Here is a 21929-nt window from a genome sequence, read left to right on the forward strand (position 1 = left end):
GTTGCTGCCTTAAGCGGAGGGCTGGTAATGCAAGCGGGAGGAGAGGGCAGCGAGTTTGCTATTCTCTTTCCCCTCTGACAATTTATAGCCCTCTTATCATCGACTGATCGCCTGCCAAACGGCCCATACAAAACTGAAACTGCGCAAATTGTGTGCCAAAAATATAGAAAAATCGCTATGAAATTTGGAAATAAATACATCAGGTATTTAGGTTCTTGTGATAAGAATGTTGGCAAGTAACGTAAGTTGTCAAAATACGTTATTCGGACATAAAATAAATGTGCCAAGAATATTTTATATACGTGATTGTTACCATGATAGAGGTATTTAATTTTATAAACAACCCTTTAATTTATATACCCCTCGTTTTATACATACTTTTCTGAACTGTATCAGAAATTGTTCGCCAAAAGCCTATGCGTACACCTGGCTAGACACGAGCGCTGAAATTTGCGCTCATTTTGGGCCCATAAATTGCAGGCAAGCCTCGAGCTCAAATTGGCACAGTCATAGGCCTAGATATAAGAATTGTTAGCTAGCCAACACACATATGACATCGGTACACACGTATATATCTATGCACACACTCTTGCTGTTGGCATTCCACTTGCATGGAAAACATCCAATATCTGCTTAAATGAAAATTAACAGCTTTGTAGGCGCAAAATTTGAAACAAATTACTCGAAGTTCATATAAGAAATTAATTGAAATCAATATGCAACTAATATATCTCAAGCAGCCGTACTCGGAGCTCGAACCCGGATTCTCATAGTTCTGTTGCCTTGATTCATGGAAAGCAACTAATATATCACAAGATCGCATATAGAAATGCTAAGGTACCACATGAAATGAATTCTATAAATATATAATTACTGATAAATATAAACACAATATTTATTTAGTTCTAACTTTACAATTCCTTAGCAACATACTGAAAATTAATTTGTCCTGTCCTGAAGAGCATTCAGGCTATGGATTATGTTTATTTCTTCTGATATTCCAAGGATCCTGCAATTTGTTTAATTATAAAGGCAACATTTTGTAGCTGCCCCATTCTGTGAGGGGTCAGGTCATTTAATATTGGTTGTTTGCTGTTTTGCATTTTGAAATTATGCGAAATTATAATGCAAGTGCTGGCAGTAATGAAAAGTCGGTCGATTTGTGGCTAGCCCGGCAATCGCAGACAATTTGCATTACTTATACGCAATGTGCGCCAGTAATTGCATGTAATAAACGACCGGGGCCCATTTAGATAAGTTTTTACCTTCGCTCAGCTGAAACGGCAAATGTAACTGTAACTGGTTGCTTCGACCTGCTAATCGGGCACATCAATCGACCGAGTCGGCCATAACAAACCATAAATAAAGCACGAATACGACGCCAAAAATGGCGCTCAGCGTTCGCTGTTTTTTTGTTTGTTTGTTTGTGGTTGTTTTTTTTTTGCTTTTCCTTTTTTTTTTTTTTGTTTGTGTTTTGCTTATGAATGAAGCAAGCAAAGTTCATGAATGGAAGGCGGCGGCGACGCTGGCGAAGATTGCACACAGATTGCGACTAAGTTTGTATGAAAAACACTCGCACACACCCGCACACTCGCGCCCCTATACACAGTCAAGGCAAACAGACACAACACACACACACGCCAAGTCGACGTCGCCGCATTAACAGCAGCGCAGCAAACGGCGGCAGCAGACAAACAGCAAAAAGCGTGCGAAAAATCAGCAGCAGCAGCCGCAGCCGCAGCCACGTGACGTCACACGCCTGACGAAGATGCGCACAAAAAGCAGCAGCAACAACAACACGAAGAACAACAACAACGACTGCGCGAAAAGAAAACAACTTATAAAGTTGTTAAAGCCTCAAATGCCGCCTCACCTTAGACGTCTTGGCCACGGCCACGGCTGTGCGATTCCGCCCGAGTCTGTATCTCAACTTGGCCAACAGTTTGGCGCAACAGGCGGCGCCTTCGCTGGGTTACTTGGCTAAAAGCAGCAGGCGCACAGCACAGCCAAGGCGCAACGTCGACGTCGCCGGCGACGCCACTGTCGTCTTAATGTGACAGACGCGAGTGTAAGAGTTGTTATTGTTGTTGCTGCTGTTGCTGCTGTTGTTGATGTTGCTGTTGCTGTTGCTTTTGGTGTCGGCATGACAAGCAGCTGAAAAAGAAGCGGAAAAGCAAAGCCCCAACGACAAAGCTAAGCAAAAACAAGCTAAGCACAGAGATGGGGCGGCTTTTATGGAAACAATTGTGGCATGTGGTTAAATAATAATTGTATATTAAAAAGAAACAAATTATTTCAATTGAGTTTGCAATTGAAGTGTTCGAATTGTTATTGTAAATAAACTTCATACAAAAATGTAATAAAAAATATAAAGAAATTAATTAAATAAATAATATTGCATATTATTAATTTGTAAATAAATTGTTCAAGAAGCGCTCATTTATATTGTAAAGTGCTGGTAATTATGATTAATAAATAAATCAAAAATACATTAGTAATACATTAGAAATGATGAAATTATCTTTGAGAACTGAATATTTTACCATAAAAGAACCTACATTTCGACCGATTGTTCCTATGGCAGCTATTTGATATAGTGCTCCGATCTGGCCGCTTCCCAAGTATGTATTGCCTGCAAGAGAAAGACGGATCCATGCAAAGTTTCAAGACGCTAGAGTTGAATATGGCAACAGACAGATGGACGGATAAGCAGACGGACATGGCTATATCGACTCGACCGTTGATGCTGATCTATATACTTAATAGACCCTATAGAGAGGGGATGTCTTCTCATTTACTTAACAATCCCATAGAAACACCGAATTCAATACAAACACAGATTTCTTAATGGGAATATATGGGGAATATTTATGTCTTCCTTCAAGAAAGGTCTCTAAAAACGTGTGTAAATAACGTTCACGTCTGGAAACTGCCATTTGACAGCCCCTCAAACACACATCCGTAAAAGCACACTCAAGCCATCAAATGTAACTGCCAAGGCAAAGTCTATTAGTATCTGAGTCGCACACCTTACAGGTACAGTTCTTGACCTTCAGCTTCAATTTCAGTCAACGTGGCACGGCTCCTGCATACCAGCCACATACAAGTTGTAGCCACCAACTGATTTCTCAACTTGCCACTGGCAGCAGCATTCAAGTGGCCCATTAGGCGCACTTAAAACGCCCACAGTGCCACACACCCACACCCATACACACACACAGGCGAACAGCAAGTCAAATGGGAAAACTCTATTAAAACACCCACTAAAAGAAAAATTACAGACACTTGGCAGGCAGCTCAAAAAGCAGGACACCAGAGGCATGCAGCAAAAGATTTTAGCCAACTCTCCGCCTCGCCCGTTAACAAATCTTAAACACAAAAGAGCCAAAAAAAAAAAAAATGGGGAAGAACTCCCTTCGTGTTGATGTTTTAACAAATAATTTTGGCACACGACTTGGGGCACGCCCCGCCTCCACCTAAAACCTGGCGTTACATTTGTTACATAAAAAAAAAGTGCTGCCACTTTGGCAAATTTGTGCTGAAATATGCAACAGGTTGTTTTGTCCTGCGAAACAGCTCCTTTTGTGGGTCTGTCTCGCTGCCTGTGTGTGTGTATCTGTGTGTCCCTTTTTGTGAATGAGCTCATAAAACGTTTTTCTTTTCACATTGCCCGGGTGTTGATGTCGTCGTCGTCGTCGTCGTCGTTTGTCTGTCCTCTGGCCGTGTGTCCCTTTTCCTGACTGGCGTGCGCCCCAAGTTGCTCTTTAGTTTTCAATTTTTTGCTTTTTCACAACAACAACAACAACGACAACAACAACTACATCCTTCACAGTATCTACGAAACGCTTTTGTGCAACTTTGGGTTAAACATTTTGCCATGGCAAGGGCAGCCTTTGATAGATACGGCTGCGGGATAGACCTGGCTCGGTATTCAACAGTCCCCCACCCCACCCCATCGACCCTCTGGCCCTGTCTAGAGCTGCTCATTTTGATTAAGTGCGAAACAATTAAGGCTACTGTTTGCTGTCTGCTGTTTATGTAGTTAATCGTGCCCAGGCCAGAATAAAGCCAGTTTCAGTTGGGAGCGCATAAACGGAAGATGGCCAAAACCAGAAACAGCTGTTCGCCCAACCACGAGTGTGGTTAGAGTGAAGTCAATGCGAAGATGAAAATGTGTCAATTCTTTATACTTGGCGGTGATAGGAGGGAAAACATCAATCATGGAGCAATCAAGGAATTCATCGAAATACCAAAACCAGGTGAATTTATAAAAAAACAACACTTAAGAACTTTATATTAATACGATGGCATTTCAAAAAGCAAGAAGTCCATCTTCGGTACACACAAATTAAATACTCTTGCGGCTCTGTAGATAGGATTATATTATAATGCAAAGATATTCAGCTATTCGAATTCGGTTGCGAGATTTTGTACAAGCCTTCTTTTACTTGGAAAATGTGTAAAAAATGTGTAGGCCCGAAGAGAATATTGTCTATAAGCCCATTTTCGTTTGGCTCTTTTCCGTTTCGTGTCGTCTTCTTTTTAGTGTTTTTCGTTTAATTTTTGTTAATTAAACGCAATTAAAACTGTCGCTCCTCTTGACATACTACTACTGCTGGCAACACATACAGCAGCATACGAGAGTCCGGGGCGAAGCTGAAGTAACATCTGCCCAGTTAATGAGACATGTCGCAGTCGTCACATGCTACTGACAACTGTCGAGCTAATTGCGCAATCAACTGCAAGACACGGAGAAACAGATAGAAAGAGAGAAAGAGAGAGAGAGAGAGAGAGAGAGTGACCCACAGAATGCCACATGTTGCATGCAATGGGGCACGGGCCACTCTGCAAATTTGTTTGTATTAAGTGTTGCAAAATCTCAAGCACTTAATTCACGCTTAGCTAAAGGTGTTGAAAGGCGGTCGCTGCACACAACACACACCCACACTCCCCCACACCCACACACATATGAGTAGACCCAAAGGCATTACAACCAGCCAAGTTAAACCAAATGCGAAAACCGCAAAAAAAAAACCTAACCGTAACGTACCCAACAAGCCAAAGGACTCGTAATGTGTGGTCCTTTTTTTCAAGCTATGCATATCCTGGAGTCCGCAGCTCATTTTGACTTTGGGCTGCAGAACAAGCTGCTTATCCTTTGGCTGAGCCTGGGCAAGAAAAATGTTAATTACCCTTTGTGTTTAAATAGACCCACACACACACACACACACGGACATGCACTTCATCCTTTTGGCACACATGCCTGCCAAAAAAAAAAACGGAGCTTCGCAAGGGTCAAAGTCGTTGGGCAGGACAAAAAAAGGACTTTGTGTTATTTGAAGCAATTAAAATTATTATTTTAATGTCAACACTTTGGTGGCCAGGATAATGCATGTAAAATGAAAACATTGCCAACGCCCCCCAAAGAGGCGGCGGGGCCCCAAATCCGTTAAATGTTTTTAAAGATTTTTGGCACAGTCCGCTTTCGCTTTCGCTCTCTTACTCTCCCCCTCTCTCTCTTTCTTTGATTCTTTTGCCGTCGGCAGTTGGCGGCAACTTTAACGACTTCGCTTTGGAGTTACTTTGGTTAAGTTTTGGGGTTGATTTTACGCCCGTGCCATGGCTTACCAGGCGTTGAGAAATTCCGTAAAGTGTTTTTACGGTATTTGCGCCAGCTCCAGCTTGGGGTTAGGTCAGGTTTTCCATCACCCTTCGCATATACTTTTTTTTGCTCTCTCTCTCCCTCTCTCTCTCTCGGTCCGCTTGAGAAATGTTTTCGGTTGCTTTGCGTTGTTTGCGGTTTAGTTTGCCTCAGTGTGTGTGAGTGTGTGTGGGGTCGAAAGCTTTTTGGGTTAGGTCCGGGGTGTAGTGTTCCCTTGTCAGAAAGAGGGGAGTGTGGGGTTGCACTGCAGATAAGCAGGTGTTACATTTTTATGGCCAAAGTGGCTAAGCAGCTTGTGCCGCGGGTCTTGTGGCATGTGAAGGCTCCAAGGTTCGAAAAAAGTGAGCTCTTTATTAAATTTATTTCTTTTTTTTTTATGCGAAGTACTCAGGGACAGTTTTATTGCTTAGTAGAACCCAAATTATATTTTAATTGTTATTAAATGTGCTGCTGGAAATTCTTAGAAATTTCTCTTTCTTTCGTTTTGATTTTAGAATATTCTCTAATTCAAAGTTGTTCTTGATTGATAAACTCGAAAAAGAAGAAATTGTAAACTCAGACTTAAATATTTACAAATTTTTCGTTTATTTAGATGAAAGTTATCGTGCGGGTTTTTGTCATGAGCAAGAAAGTAAAAGTAAACGTTGGAGATTTCCTTTAGAAATATGGATACATGACATTATGCATTCAACATTATCAACATTTCTATATCTATATCAATCAGCAGGCTTTTCTTTCTGCACTTTTAATTAGATCTGCAGTTTGTTGGAAAATACGACACACTTACATAATCATGGACATTTATCTGATATCCATCCATCAAGCTAGCGCGACTCGCTATCAAAATCCACCCCTTAAGAATGTCGCTGTCTATATACTTAGTATATAGGAACTTGGTGCGTTTGGGCACTTTGACACACGCAATGGGCTATGAAGAACTTTAATTGTTAATTGAGCAAAATACTTTTTGGTTACAAAACGACCAAAAATGAAAGAGGAAAAAATTAATTATGGTTTCATGTTTGGTTTTAAGGTCTCGCTCATTGCTGGAATGCGGCGAAGTAAAAACGCAAAGCATAAATTATTTAATTGCTAATTAAGAATGAGCAAAAACAGTAATAACAACAATAGCCGAATGTAATGAATTAGAAGAGAAGGCGAATCGAAGGCATTTCTAGCGTGTGACAATTCGCATTAATTATAGAAAATGGCTCCAAAAACTAAGCCATTAAAATGTTGGTTGCTTGTGCGGCAGGGGTTGAGTGGGGGCCGGGGTGTGAGGGAAGAGATGAAGTGCGATCAGGGCAATTTATCGCTGGTGTAGGGACGAAGTGGGAGCCCGGCGCTAGTTGAAATGAAAGTGCGCATCAGACGAACAGAAGCGTTGCTCTCGCTCCCGCTCTCTCTCTCGCTCTTGCTCTCGGTCTCACTTCGTGCCTTGCTGCCGCTCTTTGCGTGTCTTCCTCGCCTGGCCAGAGAATGAGAGATGGACAGAGAGACGAGGATCGGTGCAGCTGGCCGTGTGCCGTTTCCATTTGGACACTTGTGACATTTTCTTAATTGAAATGATGCGCGTTCGTTGATAAAAATTCGTTTGCAAACTGCGTGTGAGTGTATGTGTGTATGCGAGCGTGTGTGTGCGTATCTTTCTCTCTTTGCACGTTTTGTGTTGATTATTATTACTGTTCATTATTGTTCATTATTAAATGAGCGTGTAGAAGTGGACTTTCTGTGCATTTAGCACTTTGGACCGTCGCAGAATGTTTTCGGGCATTTTTCGTGTGGGCTTTCGGGCATGCCAGTTGAGGCACTTGCCCCAGACTTGTGGCATCGTACTAGTGAATCGTACGATTAACAAAGGCTCAACTTAATTAACAACTTAACCGTTATATGAGCTCCACTGAGTTACTCAGGAATATGCAATGCAAAACAAGTCTTCGAAATCGTCGATACCTTATGTAGCTAAGGTGTACAAATAATTATATGCGGATGAAAAATGCAATATACACAAATTTCTCATTATATGATTAATCAGACTATATTCTTGATTAGATTTAGAGTCGAGTCAGCTTATTTCAATTAGTTTCCACTTCCCTAAATACAGTTTACTGCAAAAGCTGCTCTCAAAATTCAGCTCAATTACATACATACATACATAAGAACATGCATACATACATACATACGTACATACATACATACATACGTTATCGTAAGATAACGGATCAATTGCTCGTATCAATTGTCTTCGCTTGCATTTGTTGTTTTTTTGGGTTATAAAATAAGAAATTAAAAAAAAAAACTAACTTAGTTTTATTTGGCAATTGGAAGCAACAGACTAACAACCTGCATTTAATTATTAAATGTATTAATTATTTATTAATTATTAAATTTATTTAATTAATTAAATTTTCAAATCGTTTTAAGTTTAATTTGTATGCCTTTCTAAAGTTATTTACTTGGTCAAAAAACTGTGACATACTGTACATATCTTTAATATCATTGTTAAAAAACATGTTTCCATAATAAAAATAATAATAAGAATAGTCTGAAAGACCTGATATTCCTATATATTATTCCTATAATATTATAGATAAGAGTGAATTTTGGAAGTTTGCATATTGTTAAAATAGCAGTTGGCGAGTAAAAGATGCATGTGTTGTGTTTATGGTGGAATACTTAAAGATTAGAAATAACTTACTTTCAAAAAAGATATATTCATGGATATATTTTGTGAAGTAGGATTAGTAAAAGAAGAAGAATTCCTTGCTTCTACCCTGACTATTCCATCAACTCGATTCCCAACGCAATAAATCTTTTATTCCAGGCCATTAAAAAACGCAATTATGAAAAAAATGCAAATTAAATTAACTTCTGTTTCTTCCTTTTCAAATATACTTTAATTACATTTTTAGCCTGTTTTGCGTACGGTTTTCTCTTCACAATTGAAATGCTGGCAAAAACGCATTTGCTGGGCGCCGCCCACAAACCCGTAATAAAACTGCAAGCATAAAAAACTTCCAACTTGTAAATTGGCCGCACATCAAAAGCCGAAAATCCTTTCAAGATGCTCCTGCTCCGATTCCGACTCCGACTCCTGCTCCGACTCTTCCTTTTGCATGCATTTACGAGCAGTAATTATTCTTTATAATTTTGTTTAATCTCAAGACCCTCTGTGCACTTGGCCAGGTTGAGTTACATGTTTCGGCAGATCTCAAGCTGCACGCATGCAGCTGGCCTGGCAGGGGAGTCGGGGGGAGGGCGGAGTTGCAGCTCATTAGCCGGTGGGCGGTTTTAGCCAGCTGCACGCCAAAATATCTGCACATAATTACGCACTTTTTCTTCTGCTTCTACCCCTACTTGCTGCTGTCTTTTATTTTGTTGTTGGCGGCTTTTACGATTTGCCTACTTAATGTGACAACGTGACGCCGGATGAGGCGGTAGCCGACGACACCACAGTTGTCCAGGGGCGGAAGGGGCAGGGGGATCGCAATTGCCGCTGGCTTTTGGTTATTTTTAATGTCTGCTGCCTGTTTGCTGATTTTCGTAGCCGTTTCTTGTGCCGCACTTGCAGCATTTTTATGCGTTCGTCATCCGTTTGTCATAAAAAAAAGCAGCAGCAGCAACAACAAAAAAAAACACCAACTTTTAATTTTAATTTAATATCTAATAATTGTTGGTTTTCTTAGCTTTGTAATTTTTCGTGCTGCAATTTATGCATTCAAACTGGGCGAGCTGCAGCAACAGGCGAACATTCGGACACACGACTTTAATGGATTTCGCTGATGATGCGCAATATCATTAAAATATCTTTGAAAAATGCTTTAATCAGGCTATACGTATGTGCAGTTGCATTTACGGTGAATGCACATCACATTCTGGCCACAAATATTTCGGCACACAAATATATGTACGTATATTACGCGATCATCGAGCCCGCAACCTTCGGTTTAGTCAAACACAATATAAAACACAAATTGTTTATATTGTCGTCGGTTGTCGGGTGTCTTTCTATACCCTTGCCGAGGGTATTACAATTTTGTCATGAAATGTGTCATGCAGTAGAAGTATATATATTCTGGATCTCTTCTTAAAGATATTTTCATCAAGCTCACATATCTGAAAGTGGGAAATGTTTATAAGAGTGCGACGTGTTCGGTGTGCTGGGGATATTCTGACCTTCTCGCTGCTTTCTAAGTTTTTTATACAAATGGATACTACTTAAATATAAATATGTATATCACATGTTTAATATTTATATTAAAATAATCTATATGAATATAAAAGATGTCTTAATGCGAATAATGTTTAAGCTTTAAACTTTCCTGAACATTACTTCGATTTCTATCTATCTATCTATCTATTTTTTTTATCTATCTTTTTAGGTCTTTATTTACTTATCTTCCTATCTGTTCATTTATCAATCTGTCTTCTAGAGTAAAATATGAAATTGGCTCAAAATCAATTTATATTTGTATTTATTTGGCTAACAACCTTTAGAATTACTCTCTGCTGCACCGACGGCTTTTTACCCTCGATCTTTTCCAGTTCAACTGAAAAATGCAACAAAATAATCAAAGAGGAAAAAAAACTGCTGTGAAATCGTTGTTAAAAAAAAAGAAGAAGCGAATCGCTTAATTAGCGTGCAAAAAAAAAAAAAAAAATGATAAACTCATTAAATGCAAATGCTCAAGAATTGAGAAAAGCGAAAATGCGAAATAAAATTAGGTTCCGCCGAGTGTCATTGGGATGTAATTTTCAAGCGGCTGGCGCATAAATTTATGTGCTACGAATCTCTAAATAGTCGGGCCAACTAAATAATTACGCGATAACTAGCCGTGGAAAACGAGTTGCAGCCCGAGCCCGATCTGCCCCACACGCCCCCCCCCCCCCCCCCCCCCCCCCCCCCCCCCCCCCCCCCCCCCACCCCCCTCACTGGGCAACAATGCAAACTAAACTCTGTATTAATTTGCAATTAATGCAGCTAATTATATTTAATTAAATGAACGAGCCAAGCGGCAGCCGCGAACAATGCAAAAAACGCAAGCGGAGTGCTCGAGTCGAGCGCATACCCTATAGATACTTTGTAGCCAGTTACAGATACAGACACAGATACAGATACAGATACAGATACAAATGCAAACGATAATTTGTGGAGCTTGGGCACACTGGGAAAAAAATGTAACGCGCAGGTTGCCGGCGACTGCCAAATGAAACTGATTATTACTAATGCCATTGTTGTTGTTGTTGTTGTTGTTGTGAATTGCTGCTTATTGTATCTGGCAGATACATTTTACAAGCGAACGGCGCGCGCGTATTTTGCAAAACGTCCGCGACTCATTCAAATGGCAATTGTAATATTTAGATATCTATTTTATTTTATTTTATTTATTTTTTTTTTTTTCGTGGGGTCGCATCATTTGCAAGGCTTAGCACATTAAACTATTTATGTGTAGAGTTGCGTTTGGTTTTTTGTTGTCAGCATTTTTATTTTAGTATCTCACAGATACATTTGAGCGGCTCATTGTTGCAAATTGGCAGCGCTGCGTCCGTCGCTAAACATATGATTAGTTTAGTTTGGCTGCCTGCTTTATTATTATTTATTGTATTTACTTTTATTATTAGATGGTCGCGTCTATTTTCGTGCTCAAAACAAATGGCAAACGGGGTTGGGGAGTTCGCGCAGCTGCAGCAACATATTCTTGCATCATTTTGTGCCCCAAACGCATTGCACTGGAGCGTTAATAATGCTGCCGCTGCTGCAATTTATTTTCTTGAAAATTATGCTTAATTAATGCTATTAACGCTTTTATCTCATTGCATAAAAATCACATCAATTTATTGTATTACTGCCTTACGATGTCAAGGCCAAGATTTGCATAAATCTTGCATTTGGCTGCAGTTCTTAAAGTGCGTTAGATGCAAATTTAGTTGCCTGTGAAAATACACGCCATAAGTCTGACACTAATGATTTTTTAAGAGCTGCTCATTGATTCAACTGCAATTAGCCAAGGAAGTTGCCCAAGCAATACACGCTGACACTCGAGTTAAATGGACAGCCAAAAACAAGAGTTGGATTAGTTGGAGGGCAAGATAAAATAGCTATTACATATTTGAAATTATATTGTTAAGCTAATGAACGCGAATTCTCATATAATGAATGCAAATATTAACAAAAAATTGCATTCATGAACCACTTGGAAACAGATGAAACACAGCGAATCGTCTAACCCAATCAGAACTGCCGCGTCTCAATTTCTAATATATATATAGTGACATATCCATAGTCGCACCCACCCTTTAACATAACTTAGCACATAAGCATAAGCACAATTATAAACATTTCTAATATTGTAAACAAAGAGCCTGGTGATAACATCGACATTGGTCAAGATCAAACTGTCCCCCTTTGGTAGACATAAACAATTCACCCTAAATATCACGCCACTGTCAATGTTCCCATCAGAGTACTATCCCACGCATAATTGCTGACGCAGCTCAAACTTCACTCAATTTTGACTCAAACTCTCTCAAAGCGAAGTTTGCTAAGCGACCGCAACAGTTAGATAAATCAGTTCATATTCGGGAAGCAAATCTGAATGTACTCAACAAAAGTAGCCGTTAAGTGAAAATAATAAATTGAAATATATTTTTTTATAGTAACCTAACGTGTAAAACTTAATTGGCGCAGCCGGTAGGATACGTCGGGAAAAATTAAAGATCGCTAAAGGATAATTAATTCCCAGATCTAACGCACAATCGCGACCGAAAGTGTTGTCGGAGTGTAATAAAAATTTTCTCGAATACGTATCCGCACAAGAACCTTCGGGTCACTAGTAGCTTAATAATATTGACCCTTTGGGCAATAAAGCTACTACAGTTAATAACGACTGGCTTTGCATATCGTTTGATCCCTGCAATACGTTATTACTGAGTCTTTTTAAGACACACACACAAAAAAAAAAAAACATTTAACCAATAATCCATCACAAACTTTAACCTAAAATAAAAGTGCAAAATCAAAGAACAATAAAGTTCAAACCTACAAACTCAAAACTATTCAAAAAAAAGTGTATTACACCAAGATGACAATGGAATTATCAGAACAACACCTCAACCAGGCCCTTTCACAACTTAGACAGGTGCCAAGCTTTGACGGATCAACGGATCAACTAAACGCCTTCATTAAAAGGATAGATTACATCCTACACCTGTATCCAACCCGAGATGTTAGACAACATAGCATCTTATACGGAGCCATCGAATTGCAAGTCACAGGAGATGCTCAGAGAATATCACAAAGGACAGCAGCCAACACTTGGCAGGAGCTGAGAAACGCATTGATTGAAGAATACAAAGTGCAGACACCATTTGAAGAACTCCTTCGACGCTTATACAACACGAATTACCAAGGAAACGTCCGTAAGTTCATCGAGGAGCTCGAGAATAAATCTTTTGTTATATTAAATAAGTTAGCACTAGAAAATATACCTAGCAATACAACCCTTTATACAAATGCTATGAATAACACAATCAAAGATGTTATTACAAAAAAATTACCAGATAGGCTTTTCATGATGTTAGCCAGACACGACATTACGTCGACACAAAAACTAAAGCAAGTAGCTCAAAGAGAGGGATTATATGAAAATAGCGTTACTGAAAAACCTAAAAATAATAATGTTCAGGGAAATCCAAATAACAATCGTAGGAACATGGGAAATTATCAGCAAAATGCTAACCCAACCACCATTTCAAGTGGTTATTCCAACACAAATCAGAGTTATCACGCACAAAATAAACAGCACAGTAAGTCCGAAGACAATCAGAAAGCTCACCACGAGTTCCAACAGAAATTAAGTCAAGGTAGATACCAAAATCCCTTAAACTACCAAAATCAGTCCCATTCACGCTTGAATGCACCAAACCCTCCGACTAAACGTCAAAGAGATAGTAACAGTGGGCAGATGAAAATGGATACATCCGAAAATTTTCATCAGCAAGCCTCGGAACAAACAGAAGAAATCCATTCATAAAATTGATTATGAATGACGAAGTTCTAAAATGTGTCATCGACACAGGTTCAACCATAAATCTAATGAAAACAAACCGCTTAAATTTTCCAGTTTACAACGAAACATTAAAGGTTCACACCATAAATGGTGTTATTGAATTAAAACAAAGTATACGCTTAGGAGCAAGCAAAATTTGTCCGAGCAAACAAAAATTCTATATTCACGACTTCTCAGAGCATTATGATGTTCTGATTGGGAGAGAATACCTTGAGGCATGTCAAGCAAAAATAGACTATGCACAAGGATCCGTAACCTTAGGAGAATTTAACTTTTGTTTTAGATATAACGACGAAGAGGTCGAAGAGGACATGACCGCACAAGAGTGCCTTGATCCACCCTCAACAGAGGACAGACCATTTAACTTCGCTATTAATAATGAATTAATAGAAAACAATGAGTTTAGGCTAGAGCACCTAAACTCAGAAGAAAAAGAAAAAATAAAAAAAGTTTTACATGAATTTCGTGATATCCAGTACCATGAAGGTGACAATTTGACTTTCACTAGTACAATTAAACACAAAATTCTAACAAAACATGAGGACCCAATTTACAAGCGTCCATACAAATATCCTCAAATATACGATGAGGAAGTAAATAAACAAATAAGCGATATGATAAAACAAAATATCATACGTAAATCCAAATCCCCTTACTGCTCACCAGTAATAATCGTTCCAAAGAAAAACGATGCATCTGGAAAGCAAAAGTTCCGGTTAGTCATAGATTACCGCAATCTCAATGAACTAACTATTAATGATAAATACCCTATCCCGATCATGGATGAAATATTAGACAAACTTGGAAAATGTCAATATTTCACAACCATTGATCTAGCCAAAGGCTTCCACCAAATCCAAATGGATCCTGGTTCAATTCCCAAGACCGCATTTTCGACTAAACATGGCCATTACGAGTACACTCGCATGCCATTTGGTCTTAAGAATGCACCTGCAACGTTCCAACGTTGTATGAACAATCTCTTAGAAGATTTAATTTTTAAAGATTGTCTGGTCTACTTAGACGACATTATTATTTTTTCCACTTCATTGGAGGAACACATTTTGTCGCTACAAAAGGTATTTAAGAAGCTTAGAGAAGCTAACTTAAAACTACAGTTGGATAAATGCGAGTTTATGAGAAAAGAAACTGAATTTCTCGGTCACATCATCACAACTGAGGGTATAAAACCAAATCCCAACAAGATACAAGCAATTGTCAAATTCCCAATTCCAAAAACCCCAAAAGAAATTAAGTCATTTCTAGGATTATGTGGTTTCTATAGGAAATTTATACCAAATTTCGCTAATATAGTAAAACCATTAACACTTAAATTAAAAAAGGGAGCAAAAATCAATATAAAAGACAGAGACTACGAACTAGCGTTTGAAAAGCTAAAAGTACTCATAACATCCGACCCAATTTTAATATACCCTAACTTCGAAAAACCATTTTCATTAACTACAGACGCGAGTAATATGGCAATAGGGGCCGTCCTTTCGCAAGAGCATAAGCCTATATGCTATGCAAGTAGAACTCTCAACGAGCATGAGTTAAATTATTCAACGATTGAAAAAGAATTATTAGCAATCGTTTGGGCCACTAAATACTTTAGGTCCTATCTCTTTGGTCGACAATTTCAAATCCTTAGTGATCACAGACCACTCGTCTGGTTAAATAATATGAAAGAACCTAACATGAAATTACAAAGGTGGAAGATCAAGCTAAATGAGTTTGATTTCCAAATTAAATACGTCCCAGGAAAAGAAAATTATGTGGCAGATGCTCTGTCCAGAATTCAATTAAACGAAAACTTCTTAGGCGAAGATACAATTAGCACAAGAGCAACAATACATAGTGCTCAAGAAGACAACAGTAACCATTTACAAATCACAGAAAGACCACTTAATTATTATAATCGACAAATAGAATTTGAAAAAGGAACCGAGAACGAAACAAAAGTTACGAATTACTTTCACAAAACCAACATAAAAATTACGTACAAAGACATGACTAATACGCATGCCAAAGAATTAATAAAAGAATACTTATGCACAAAGAAAAGTGTGCTATACTTCCACAACGAAGCAGATTTTCCAATTTTTCAAGAAGCCTACTTAGAAATAATAAGTCCAAATAATTCAACAAAGGCAATGAAAACTAGTACAAAATTAATAGACCTTCAAACATACGCAGAATTCAAAGAATTAATATTAAAAAAGCACAAAGAATTATTACATCCAGGAATTGAAAAAACTATCAATTGGTTCAAAGAAACCCACTATTTCCCAGATTATCAAAATTTAATTCAAAATCTAATAAATGAATGTGAGATTTGCAACATCGCAAAAACAGAACACAGAGATACAAAATTAACTTTCGAAATAACTCCGGAAATCGCTAATATCCGAGAAAAATATGTAATGGATTTTTACATAGTAGGAGATAAACAATTTTTATCTTGCATTGATATCTATTCAAAATTTGCATCATTAATAGAAATAAAAAGTAGAGACTGGCTAGAAACCAAACGAGCTATATTACAAGTGTTCAACCAAATGGGTAAACCCATCGAAATAAAGGCAGACAAAGACTCAGCTTTTATGTGCACAGCTTTACAATTATGGCTAAAATCAGAAGCAGTAAATATTAATATAACCACTAGTAAAAATGGTATATCCGACGTAGAACGATTTCATAAGACAGTTAACGAAAAACTAAGAATCATTAACAGCGACTCAGACGTCGAAAATAAACTTACAAAATTTGAAACTATACTCTACACGTACAATCATAAAACAAAGCACAAAACGACTAACAGAACACCAGCGGACATATTCATATATGCAGGTACACCAGAGTATGACACTCAAGCTAATAAAGAAAAACTAATAAATAACCTCAACAAAAAACGAACAAATTATGAAATTGACACTAGATACAAACACTCACCGTTAGTTAAATCAAAGACGACAACCCCGTTCAAGAAAACAGGAGAACTAAGACAAATCGACGACAAACATTTTGAGGAAACTAACAGAGGCAGGAAAATAACACATTACAAAACCAAATTCAAAAAGAAAAAGAAGACTAATCAAAGCAAATATAACAATTACAGGTCAACAACAGACAGCGATCAAAACATACAAGCACCAGCTTAAATTAATTATTATAATATTACTATCAATAACTGTAAACTATATAAATGCACAGAGTATTGAAATTAATCCTATCAAAGCCCATAACGGATATCTCATATTTAAAACAGGAACCATAGACATTCCGACAGATTACGAATTCCACTGTTTAACGGTTAATATAACAAAAACCGAAGAAACTTTTAACAATTTAATTGAACAAAGTAAAGAATTCAATAACCTTATACAAATCGAATACCTAGTAGAAAAATTAAACAGAGAAATAAACGGCTTAAAAATAGCCAAACGCAGCAAAAGAGGTTTAGTTAACATAGTAGGAACAGCATATAAATACTTATTTGGAACATTAGATCAAGAAGACAAAGCAGAAATTGAACAAAAAATAAGCAACTTAGCAGAAAACAGCGTCCAGGTTAACGAATTAAATTATATAATAGAAGCTATAAACAAAGGAATAGAAATCATGAACGAACTAGATCAAGAGAAACAAAAAGGAAAGAAATTAGATATCCTTATATTTAACTTACAACACTTTACAGAATATATAGAAGACATTGAGATGGGAATGCAGCTCACAAGATTAGGAATTTTTAACCCAAAATTACTAAAACATGACTATTTGTTGCATGTTAATTCTGAGAAATTGTTGAATACAAAAACTTCCACTTGGTTTAAATCAGATACAAACGAAATACTGATAATATCCCATATTCCTCGAGAAATAATAAAAAGCCCGGTATTCGAAATAATTCCATACCCGGATGAAAATAATAATATTTTGACAGAAATAGCTCATGAAAAATATTTTACCCAAGATAAAAAAGTTTATAGCAGAGAAACAAAAAAATTAATTAATAATGAATGTTTAACAGGAATTTTAAACCAAATAACATCAGAATGTAGTTATACTAAAATTTTGCAAAATTTTCAAATCAACTACATAGAACCAAATATAATTTTAACTTGGAATTTACCAAAAACTATATTAAACCATAATTGTATAAATAACGAAATAACAATAGAAGGAAACAATATAATAAAAATCTTTAATTGTTCATTGCAAATTAATGAAATTTCAATTTCAAACAATATGTTAGATTATACTCAAAGCATTTACGTAAGCAATGATGTTATAAAATTAGAACCACTTTCGTTTGTACAAACGAAACAAATTATAAATGCACATACAAAATTTAACAATGTATTCCAGATAATTACAATAACCATATTTGTAATCATATTAATAAGTTTAACACTGTATTTGACATATAAGTTCAAAAGCATACCTAAGAAATTAATTATAAAATATAAAAAACCCAAAGTAGAAGAAACACCTACAATAATAGGAGATATACCAATTGTAAAAGAAGAAAATGTTACACTATATCCAAACTTAAACACCTGAGGACAGGCACTTTTCTAATGGTTGGGGGAGTGACATATCCATAGTCGCACCCACCCTTTAACATAACTTAGCACATAAGCATAAGCACAATTATAAACATTTCTAATATTGTAAACAAAGAGCCTGGTGATAACATCGACATTGGTCAAGATCAAACTGTCCCCCTTTGGTAGACATAAACAATTCACCCTAAATATCACGCCACTGTCAATGTTCCCATCAGAGTACTATCCCACGCATAATTGCTGACGCAGCTCAAACTTCACTCAATTTTGACTCAAACTCTCTCAAAGCGAAGTTTGCTAAGCGACCGCAACAGTTAGATAAATCAGTTCATATTCGGGAAGCAAATCTGAATGTACTCAACAAAAGTAGCCGTTAAGTGAAAATAATAAATTGAAATATATTTTTTTATAGTAACCTAACGTGTAAAACTTAATTATATATATTAAATTTCATTTCAAGAGACATTTTTTTACAGTTCGGAGCTATTTGAGGATATTCGTGAACCAGTTCCAAAAATTTAAAACAATTATCAAATAAAGAGTTAATAATAAAAACAAATTAATAAATAAATTATATAATTAATTACTTGAATTTATTAAATATATATCTTGTAACTGATAGGCAGAGACCTCAATTGGAAATTCCAATTTAAATAAATTACTATTTAATTTGAATCAAGTTAAATAGATCTTACAAGCTCTCCAAAAGTAAATTTCTTTAACTTTTATGATTTTTGAAATTCAACTAAATATTATAATGAAATCTTTAAGGTATTTAACACACTTAATTTTGTATTCTTTTTTTAAAATTAGTTTCAATCTAAGAACTTATCTTTATCCTAAAAGATTTTTCAACTTATTCCATAAAAAATTTATCATAATAAAAAATTGCTCTCTTGAAAATTAGATCAAATCAAGGAACTGATCTTTAAACATTTCCAATTTTCAATTTTCAACAAATATCCTAATGCATTATTTTCAAAAATTAAGTTTACTTAATTTGTTGTCAGCTTTAAATAAGATTCGAACTAAGAACTGATCTTTAACATTGAGGATTTTATAATTTTTACCAAAAATTCCAATTCGTTCTATGAGCAATGTGTAAGTTATTTATTTTCAAAGTTTCAGATTCAGTGTTAAATTTCATATTTAAACAATTGCTGCATATTCAAGTATTTAATCAGAGTATTTTATGTTAATTACCGTCTTTTTGTAGAATCAAAGCAGCAAATTGGGAATTTCCTTGAGCTCTTTAGTTTTTCAGATTTGTGTCGAAACTCGCAGCTTTTCTTATTTGTTTTGTTTTTGTTTGCGTTTTCACTGCTTTTCTTTAGCGTTAATTGAGATATTTTTGTATTTATTTGTTTGAGATTTTATTGAGAATTGCACCAAAAACGAGAAACACTTTCTGCGAAACGATCGGACAGGAATTGAGAGTAATTAATTGAATATTTTGATGCACTTTGTAAATCACACCCACACAGACACACACTAAGATGCTGCAGTTGCAGTTGCAGTTTATAGTTGTTGTTGCTGTTTGTTTGTTTGTTGGTTTGTTGGTTTGTTGGTTTGTTGCTGAGCCACACGCGACGATTTCTTGAGATAAGCGCGCGCGAAATCTTTGGAATACTTTTGCTCAGGTTGCGCACTGCAGTTGCAGACTGCTGTTGCAGTTGCAGTTGCAGTTGCAGTGTTGCAGCTGTGAAATGTTGCTGCCTGGCACACGCCGGCAATGGAATGCAAAAATGCACACGCGTTGCTTTCTGTGTGTGTGCGCGTTCGACTGTTCGGGTGTGTGCTTGTGCGCGCTCAGCAGCGTAACGGTGCGTGAGTGGTACGTACAGGCGCAAAGTCGTCCACAGACTGAATGAACGTGTGGCGCACAAACGGCGCTTGGACCCCCAACAATCATCAACATAAGTAGCAAAGCGCGGCCACAACAACAGCAACAACAGCAACAGACCACGACAACTACAACGATGACGATGACGGCGACGACGACGACGACGACAACGAGAACGACAACGACGACTTACGACAAACACGAGCAAACAAAAATGTTGCCGAAGCCGTTGCCGAAGCCGAAGCAAATGGCCCAAGCCTCTGGAGGAGCAAGCGAGCGAGACACAACAGAGAGAGAGCGAGAGGGAAAGACAGAGAGCGCGAGCGAGAGCGAAAAACCAGACATAGTCAAAGCGACGTCGACGCAAGCAGCGAGTGGTTGTTTGAGTGGGTGAGAGGGGGTGGCTGGTTGGCCTGTGGTCTTGTCTCAGCTAATATGTGAAACAAAACGCGAGCAACGTCAGCAGCGCCGTTGACTGCGCAGGAGCAGCGCACACACAACATGCACCATTGAAATGCTCGCACTCGTCGTCGTATTTTACTGCCTCGCTGCTCCGCCCGCTGCCGAGTGTTGTTAAAATAAAAATAATGACGTCATTAAGCGCACAAATGAGCGCTGCTGCTGCCAACGACAACTGCAGCGGCGACTGCAACAGCGACTGCGACGTGGGCAGCATTTATAACTGTTTTCGGCGCAGGAGAAGTGCACACTTGACGAAGCTCCGGCCCCCCAGACTGAACGAGACAGAGAAAACTCGAAAGAGTGAGTGCGAGCGCATGTGGGAGCACAGAGAGTAAACGCGCGTGCAATGTGAGCGCAAATTTTGAGCAATTACTGTTGCTTCTCAACTCTTTTGGCCGGCACTCGTAAAGGGGCACATGTGGCGGCGGGCATTGGAAGTGGGCATGCATTGATTACCAGTGAGTTTTGCCTGAGGTGTGGGAGCAGCGCGTGTGCTTGGCGAATTCTAATTCTTATTTCCAAATTAAATTTTTTCTAGTTCCAAAATGTTTTCAGGTTTACACTGGAAATGATACAAATATTGCATATCCCTTTTGTATGATTTGTACTGGGAATTAAGCCTATGTATTTCCCAATTGGGATTTGCTTGTCAGTTTATCTTATTTGACTTAATAGTCAGTCCTTCTTTTAAAGCTTTTAAAGCCTCTAACCCCAAGCAATATTCTTGAGTGAACATTCTGGAATTTAGAGAATTTATATTAATCCGAATAAAATTACCTAGATAAAAGTTTATTAATATTAAAAATATATGAGATATGAAATTTAAAGTAAGGATGCTGGTTCAAACCGCCCACCGAGCATATCTAGAATTATCTGAAGTAGACTTTATTAATATAAAGATATTATTTTTAATAACTTTGACTTCCTTCAAATGTGCAAATGGATTCAATTTGATTTTTTCTTTTTACTTTCTATATAAGTCGCCATTTGTCACTTGTCGCCGCATTCCAAAGAATTCGAATGCTGTTCCTTTGCCAAGAAATTAATAATTAAAATGCCAATCCGCAGTCCGAACCATCAACTCATTCATACTCATCAGAAGCTATATATTCAAGAGCCCCTGCTCCGATTCCTTCGGCTCGGCTCGACTCAGTTCAGTTTGTCAACTATCTCCAATTGCTCTTCCGTCTGCTGTTTCTTCTGGCTCTCACCCTCTCACCCGCCCACTTGCCCCACCCACTGAGCGTGCCAGGCCACAGCACAGACACAAACCGAAAAGTGCCAATAAATATGGAGCATTTGAGCAATGCTTCTCCACAGGCCCC

General features: G+C 37.7%; 1 protein-coding gene across 3 annotated transcripts in view; it reads right to left on the reverse strand.

The window, feature by feature from the left end:
• Positions 1-20177, reverse strand: part of pdm3 (pou domain motif 3) — a 94430-nt gene extending 74253 nt beyond the window's left edge. For all 3 annotated transcript variants that reach the window (XM_032437052.2, XM_032437051.2, XM_032437050.2), the window contains exon 1: positions 19503-20177. The gene's annotated coding sequence lies outside the window, so the exon portion shown is untranslated. The remainder of the gene's footprint in view (positions 1-19502) is intronic.
• Between the last annotated feature and the right edge of the window lie 1752 nt (positions 20178-21929).

The sequence above is a fragment of the Drosophila virilis genome, chromosome 5 (assembly GCF_030788295.1).
Source record: "Drosophila virilis strain 15010-1051.87 chromosome 5, Dvir_AGI_RSII-ME, whole genome shotgun sequence".
NCBI classification, from domain to species: Eukaryota; Metazoa; Arthropoda; class Insecta; order Diptera; family Drosophilidae; genus Drosophila; species Drosophila virilis.